Source organism: Corvus moneduloides, chromosome 3 (genome assembly GCF_009650955.1).
Source record: "Corvus moneduloides isolate bCorMon1 chromosome 3, bCorMon1.pri, whole genome shotgun sequence".
In the NCBI taxonomy this organism is placed as follows: domain Eukaryota; kingdom Metazoa; phylum Chordata; class Aves; order Passeriformes; family Corvidae; genus Corvus; species Corvus moneduloides.
The window spans coordinates 50,597,867-50,606,418 of NC_045478.1; the positions used below are offsets into that span (position 1 = coordinate 50,597,867).

The 8,552-nt window shown below is 38.2% G+C and overlaps 1 long non-coding RNA gene across 1 annotated transcript; it reads right to left on the reverse strand.

The window, feature by feature from the left end:
- Window positions 1-1,198: 1,198 nt before the first annotated feature.
- Window positions 1,199-7,292, reverse strand: LOC116440603. Its single transcript, XR_004238708.1, has 3 exons — window positions 5,312-7,292; window positions 1,672-1,826; window positions 1,199-1,285 (listed from the first exon to the last, which is right to left on the reverse strand). It is a non-coding gene; the product is annotated as an uncharacterized LOC116440603 (long non-coding RNA).
- Window positions 7,293-8,552: the final 1,260 nt, after the last annotated feature.

An 8,552-nucleotide genomic window follows, 5' to 3' on the forward strand; every position in this document is an offset into this window, starting at 1 on the left:
TGTTTGCCAGAGCCACAGACCTCCATATCAAGCACAGTACTTGTACCTTACTTGTGTCTGCTTTACTTTGTTTTATCCTATCTACTTCTAAGCTAAATACTGAAGTTGAGTGGAAGGCAAACTTGTAAAATGTAGACAGGCCTTCTCAACATATAAATGATGTTTTAATAGCTCTGTATTAGTATGCTTGCAAATTGCTAGGGTTAAATGTTTTTGTTCTTAGCAACAGTATAATTTACAGAAATTGGTATGGACACAGACAGGTAAGGGTTAGTTTTCAGTATATAGAGGGAAACTTGGTCCATGCTAGTGGAAAACAGTCTGCCAATAGGAAGTCTCCAAATGAGGAGCATTGCAGGACATGGATGAGCATGGTGAAGAGTACCATAGTCCTCCAGAAAATTCTGAAGGGTGAGTCTTGAACTGCTATAACCTAGAAATCACTTCCTTGTTTCTTCTGTGTCTCAGGAGCTGAGCAGGTCACAGCTGATAAGACATTCTAGTCCCTGCGATTCATTCTTTCTCCCATTTCCTTGATTAACCCTTGATCTCTCAAGCAAGCAAAAACCAGTGAGCACTGACCATCTATGCAAACAACTCATCAGTGCTAGTTTTTTGCATATCTGGTGTACCATGTGTAGTGTTATTAAACAAAAATATGTCTGCATAAGGAAAATGCACCAATTTATTTAAAATCCAATTTAAATCTAGTCATGAGGCACTGTATAAACACTATTTCAATTTGACAGTGGTGGGTTAGCTTCAATATAAACTGATTCAAATCTTTGGAGACTAATTGATATAAAGCAGCATCCACATAGTTATTTGTATCAATTAGAAAACAATTAAAGGTAAATGGGAAAATTTCTCTTAGAATTGGTACCTATCAGTTTGATTTCGTGTCTGACTGAGTCTTGACAATAAAAAACTTGCCAATGAATAAAACCAGACAAAATAAATGGATTTATGGAGTCTATAGACAGTTCACTGCTCAGAGGACAAGACTACTCACCACTACTTCAGCCATAACAATAAAACTTTTAATAACAGAAAGAGTGATCTGAGGATGGATGTGTCTGAGAAGATGTGCAGTTATCAGCATGGAGATGAGGTCCTTGGCAATTCTATTTGACTTTATTTCCTCTGTACAGGAATTGCTAGCAGGTCGTGGATCAGCAATCTCATTATTGCAAAGTCATGAATGTTCCTTCTCTCCTCATCAGTTGTTAGGGTGGATATATCATAGGTGCAATGTACCATAACATTTCTTTGCAGTACAGCAAACCTGGGTGTCAAAGAACAGAAACAAAGATGAGCAAAGGTTTCTAGTTACTTCTCTTAAATCTAGTGAAAAAAAGGTCATCGTTTAGACGTTTTTATGCATCTATGATTTTTTTTTTTTCCAGGAATACCACTAAAAAAAAAAAATTAGTAAATATTATGTTCTAGAAACCACATAAATTTCCCATTTTAGGGCCTATGCTTTATTGGTAGTTTGTAAGAATCTATGATATTTTATCCAGATGCAAATACTGCATTATATATACTGTGCATATTTTGTCCTTTTACATGCAACGCTGCCTTTGGTAAAGGAAGCAAATTCTTCTCTACACCTTTCTGCCATCATTTTTCCTGGCACCACCAGTGTTGATATGCTGGCTGAACACTCACATCTCTGTTAATATTCCTGTTTCCTCGCCTCACCCCACTTGGTAAGCAGATTTCTTCAGGAGTATAATATTCATGCAGGTGGTGTCTGGTAGAGCAAAGCATTTGAAGGGCAGGATGAAACATGTTTCTTGTCACTGGAGTGATTAAGGAGCAAGCTAAAAAAAATAAAGGAGAAACTCGCTGTTACATTTTTATTCCCTATTAAATTGCCCATGGCATTTTATTTGCCTTTTAATCAGTTTTAGCCCATGATATATTCAATATCAGGGTTAAAGAACAGACATCTTGGAAGGCTGTCTGACAGCTGTCATGGCCACAATCTATCTTACTGGACTCTACAGCACTTTCCTATTTCCAGATTTGACTGTACACCCCAAAAGCAGGCCACCTGGATCAAGAAAAGTGTTTACTTAATGCACTATCCTCATCTCTTCAGTCCCTTCCTTGGTTTCTGTGCAGGTCCACGTGTCCCTTGACACATCCGTCAGAAGGCCATTGTGGGCAAAGATCAGGCACAGGTGTGTGGGAAGTGCCTCAGTGCTTCACCAGCGAGAAGACTGTTGGGACCCAGGTTCTCCAAAGAGAAGGGCAATACGGTGAGTCAGATCTGCTGAGTACTTGTAGGGTATTACAATAAGAGTCAATGTCCATTAGGCTGACAGCTAAGAGAAAGAGTAAATGTAATGGAATAAGACATATAGAAGTGTTGCCCTCTAAAATGATCAGGAGTGACAAGGAAGCAGTGTGCTTTAGCTGAGAGGTTGTGACTAGTTGTGCTTTACATATGGCCAGACTCTAAATCTCTCCTGATTCTTTCACATCTCCAACCCCAAGTGTGATGTTTCTCTCTTCCCAGCATCGCAAATTCCAAAGTCTCCTGGTAGGCAGTCATGTCTGTATTTTAGGTTTTCCGTGATACTTCCTGCCTGAGGAGAGAAGGCAAGTCAAAAAATGCATTGAGCTGATGAGAGAGGCAGAGGAAGAAAGCTGGTTCAGGGTCTGAGAATGAATTCTTAAATTCTAAGCTTTAGCAAGATTCTATGAAGCAACTTTTTTCTTCTTTTCTTCAAACGATGGTTTACTTAAATCTAACTGTCTACACAAGCAGCTGGTTTAGCACCTCAGCTAATTATACCAGCTGAAGATCTGGACAAGCTACATTCCAAATGATTCCCAAAAGACTTAGTTTCACTGCAGTTTACTTAAATAGCCAAACCTATTTTGAGAGCACTGAGTAGTTATTTCTGCTACTGTATATTTGTATCAAAAGTTTTAACAGTTCCCAATATATCTTGAGTTTCCCAAGAGATCTAGGCTTTAATAGCAAAATATGGTAGAAACCAAAGACTTTAGTTCTTACATGAAGAGCAAATTAGAGAACTAGATATCATATCTTTTTTCAACTCAAACATTTAATGCTCTGTCATGGACAAGATGAAAACCTGAGGTTACTCTGTCATAGATAACCTGATGGCCTAGTTCTCCACTACTTTATTCTTCATGGAGTCCTGAATTAAAGCAGAATTTAAGACTGCTTACGAAGTGTCCCTTGGTTCAGATTTTTAGGTGGCAATGATTAAACATACTGAGATGTTAGTATGCAACATTCACAAGGTTGTGAGCTCCATTTTTGAACCATAAGATGGACACATGAAGCTCCATCTGCCTACCTTCTGTTCCAGGTGTGGGAAAGAAGTAGCTACAGATTTCTTTAACAAAAAGCTAAGGATACAAATGTTTTCAGACTCAGCACTTGAAAAGAGGAGATAATAAATTTGCCAGTTAGAAGAATCCAACCAATGAAGTTGCTGCATTTTGGACAACTGACAGATTCTCTACACTGTCTTGAGTTCAAGGAGTTTCCAAAGATTGATAAAGACTTATGTCAAAACCTGACATTTTTCAAGACATGAGAAACACATTGAGTCATGTTACTTGGCGCTTTTTTAGAAGAAAAATATTGAATTCCATTGCATCTGAAGCCAAGTCCAATATAATTTTAAGGTGTTGTGTGTTTTTAGCTGTTTTGAAGTTTGTTTCAGTGTTCAGTGTGCATACAGGAAGAACTCACTGTGCATCTGTCCTTGATGACTCTTGAAGCAGTACAGACAACAAGCTGACAACAATTTTCCAAAGAAGAGGAACATTGGAATGGGTTGCCCAGGGAGGTGGTAGACTCACCATCCATAGAAGTGTTTAAGAAATGACTGGACATGTCACTTAGTGCTATGATTTAGTTGGCATGGTGGTGTTTGGTCAAAGGTTGGACTCAATGATCTTGGAGGTCTTTTCCAGTCTTAATGATTATATGATTCTATGATTTCCAACAATAATGATTCCACCACTTCCCTGGGCAAACCATTCCAATGCCTGACCACCAGTGAAGAAATTTTTTCTAATATCCGATCCAAACTTCCCCTAATGCCACTTAAAACCATTTCCTCTAGTTATGTCACTTGTTACCTGGGAGAAGAGACCAACCCGGCCCTGCTACAACTTCCCTTCAGGGGGATGATCACTGCCCTGGTTTCCTTCTACTTAATACTGTATCACCATGACAGAGAAAATGCTGACACATTTGGGCTGCTTCTGTAGATTGCGCCTAGGATGTGTTCAAATGCAAGGATTACAGGCCATAAAAACTCACTTGTATCCATTATGTAGCGCTAAGGGATGATACAAAGCGCTTCATTTAGGAGTCGGTAACAACGTATGGAGTATCCTGAGAGAGGAACTCTATCAGTGTGTCTGCAAACACTTTCCTCAGCCCTATTTTCTTTTATCATGTGTGTTCAGTGGCCCCTTTCTTCAATACCACCCCATCATGGCAGAATTCCATCACCCAATCTCAATGCATCAATATCTTTTAGCATGCACACTGGTATGATATGGTATGATATATGATGTTCCCACGTAGTTTCCCAAAAGTTAGGCATTTAGTCTGGAAGCCATCATAAGGGAACCTCTACAGAGCTGTATTTGTCATTCGGTTAACTGCTGCAATTCTCCTGTCTGACACAGTTCCTTGATTTACATAATGTCCTTGGAGTAGGAAGGAAAAGCTGTGAAAGAAGCTATTGCAAGAGAGTCTTTCAAGTACACTTCTAGCAGTCCTTTTCCTGTTAACAGATATGTAGAATAAAAATGAAGGACTTTCATTTGTGTTTCATACAAATCCCAGGGTTGCAAATGGATTCCTAGTTCGTCTTAGAGAAAGAGGGAAGAATAAAGGAAGGTAAGTAGAAAATACCACCGACCCCCCAAAAAAGAAAAAAACAAAACCAACAACAACAACAAAAAACCAACTAACCAACCAACCAAAACAGTAAAACCCCAACATTTGTATTTTTTCTTCTGTCCATAACAATAGTTGCAAAATTTTTGCCTCCACAGGTCTGCTTGAGGGAACTCATCCTTATGTGAGAAGTAACTATGTTGGTAATTGAGAGCATTTGCTATTCATAATATATAAAAAAAAAGCCTTTAATTAAAAAAAAATACTTCCTCAGACCCAGTGCTGTCCCCCAGACCCAGTGTTGTCATATGATCAGATGAATGATAATTTATACATGATCTCATGAATATGTACCCCACCCTCCAAACTAATGTTGAGGTTCCTGAACCCAGTCTTGCTTCTGACCTTCAAGTGTCCTCAGCTCAGCCTCAGCTTGCAAGAGCAGAATATCATTGGTAAGTTAAAGTTATTTCCAGCCTGGGGTTTTGAGAAATTTGATGGTATATTGCAGTCATTCCTCTTCGTCTCTGATAAGCAGTGATAGGAGGATGTTGACATTTAAAACATTATCAATGGGTAGCTAAGTTGATGCTTGCTGAGAAGGATGAGGGAAACTGTTCCTCAGAACATTTTTAGTTAAGGTTCCAAAAGTACAAGCAGATGCCACTATGTCTGTTACATCCTCTTCCTGTGTTTTGAGTGCCTGTCTCCCACCATGTTAGCTGGAGATTTCATTCTGAGGCAAACAGACTCAGATATTTAAACAAACACATATATTTCCCCTCACTTCCCAAGTCTTTATGATCTGCAGAAAGAAGAAATAGCATTTAAAAATACCAATGTATTTTACAGCTTACTTGCCAAATCTAAACTGTGCATGTGTTTACTATTAATATTTATGCATATGATGCAGAAGAAACTTATTTTTATAAATTTTGCGTAAATAGCTAAAAATGTGTGTGTTAAAAACAACGTGAGACTAGAATCTAAGGAAATATGTTTCTCCAATGTGAGAGACATACAGGACAAAATACATTACATGGTCTATTATGGCCATTTTCACAAAGAGAATAGCAAAGGAAACAAGCTGTAAGTGGCTAAGTAGGAAGCAGCATATCTTCATGATACCTCTTGCAATTATGGAATAATTATAGATCATTCATAATAATAAATGTCATTAGTGTTTGTTATTCCTTTTGTAGAAGTAATTCAATAATTTACATATATGTGGGTTTTTAGCATGTTGAATTAGTTTTCCTGGCTTTGAAATATTTCTATATATCTATTACTAGCATTGTTCTCAACATCACATGCTTAGGACATGCATCATTACGGTCCAAGGGCCGTGAATCATAACTCATAATAATATTTAAGTCCTGTTCTGATTTTTTACCTATCAGGGCAATAATTTTCAATGGCTGCACAGGTTATCTTTTTTTACTTCTGTAGCATTTATACTACAGTAAATTCCAATGGAACTAACTGTGTTGAAGCCAATGGAATAAAATGAGCACAGTGTTTACAGAGAGTTTTTTAAGGGTCAAATATCAGTAGGACAGACACATGTTAAGGCAGAGCCTGAGGAAAGGAACACTTATTTCATAGTTACACACTGAACAATTTACCAGTTAAGCTACCATACAGATGGAGAAAGGCAGCTCCAGACATGCCTTAAAGGAAAGGTTCAGAAGAAACTACAGTCAGCCCCAGCTTTCAGGAGCAGGCTGTGGGTTCCAACCAGACAGAGAACCTATCTTGGAGATCTTTCTGAGCTTTTTTATTAGCTAGCTGTAGGTGGCTTTCCATCAAACTCTGTTCCTGCAGATAGCCCCCATTTATCATGCAACCTGATATATACCAAAAAGTCACTGAAGAGGGTGGCTGTCTTAAATCCTGAGACATAAAAGTTTTCCTTAGCAAGGAAGCTATGCAGGTTCCAAAAATGCAAGCAGATCCATGGGTCAGATTTGAGTATGGTTATGGATCTTTTCCAATAGGCAGTTTGGATGCAGCCATCTGATTTGGAAGGCTAAGGTAATTTTATGTTATGAACATGCACTGCACTCTTCCAGTTGACTTCAATGCCACAGAGCTGTCCTGAACTTGATTAAATTACTAGCAGAGACACTGAAAAAGAATTTATTGTATTTAGGGCTTACTGTGTTAGTGCATAATGTTTAGTATTAGTTCTTATTTTGGACAGATTCAAGCCTAAATAAAAGTCCCTTGTGCATAAAGTCTATCTCTTTGCAGGTTTGCTTCAGAAAATTCATACTGAGAGTTTATTATGTTGCTTTCCCATCCATTACAAGAATACAATTTTTAATTGACTTGACAACACAATTAAGCAAAAAATTTCATGCCAGTGGGGCACACAGTGATGTATTTTGTTTGGTTGGGTTTTTTTTTAAAGCAATTCAAAGCAGAAAATACTAAAATTCTCCTTTCTTTTTCATTAGGAGGAGGGAACATTCTTTTTTTTTTTCTTTTTTTCTCTTTGTTGTCCTTAGTGTCAATTCTGACCTTAAAGTCAATGTCTTCCATAAGATTCTGCTAGTGATTTTTTTTCCCTAGACCATGCAACCAGTTTTTTGGACTGTACTTCTTTCTAATTGACTTGCTAAGCTTTCCTCCAAAAGCCTTTTTTCTTTTCTTCTCCATTTCTTTTGAAATTTAGAGAAGGCAATTTGGACTGATTTCAGTCTGTTATGGATTTTGGAAATATTCCAGAGGCAAAGATAGGATTAAATCAAACTGGAAAACTCAATTATTTTAAAGTTTTAGCTTTTAGTTTAGACAGTTTTGACAATAATGCTGAAAGGATGCTACAAAATGTCACAGTCTGATCAGGAAACTGCAGTATAATGTGTGGTGAATAAATAACACACCAAGTGACACTGATAAAAGAGTTCTGGGGAAAATGACACCCTCAAAATGTTTTCAAATTATTATATCCCAATTTCTGGTCCCACTTACATTGAACTAAGTCTGCAGCAATTTCACTGACAACATCAAGATTATATTCTTTATTCCCACAAACAATTTTTTCATGAAAGGTGAGCCTCATTCAAGTTATTTCAGCAAGAAATAGAGATAGCTCAAGCTTTTAGTGAAGAAAAGAAGCACAAGGATCATTATGCCTGCATTTCGCCTAAACAGTGGTTGCATGGCACAGACTGCTGGCCCGTTTTCCTTTGCAGCAGCCAGCAGCATTCCCTGGTCTGGGTGTCTGGGCTTCTGCCCTGTGAGAATTATACAAAGAGGAATGGGGCCGAGGAAGTGGGCTGAGATATTCTGACATCTTCTGATGCTAATATATATACTAGTACATATATTTACTGGTTCTTGAAAATATATAGAAGTAATTCATCAGCTCAGACTAAAAACTTTTTTTACATCATGAGAAGAAAAGGACTGTTAGATGAGAAGCTCAACACAACCTGGCAATGTGCACTTGCAGCCCAGAAAGTCGACTGTGTCCTGGGCTGCATCAAAAGGAATGTGGCCAGCAGGGCAAGGGAGGTAGTTCTGCCCCTCTATTCTGCTCTCCTGAGACCCCATCTGGAGTAATGCATCCAGCTCTGGAGCCCCCAGCATAAGGATATGGACCTGCTGGAGCAGGTGCAAAAGGCCACAAAGATGATCA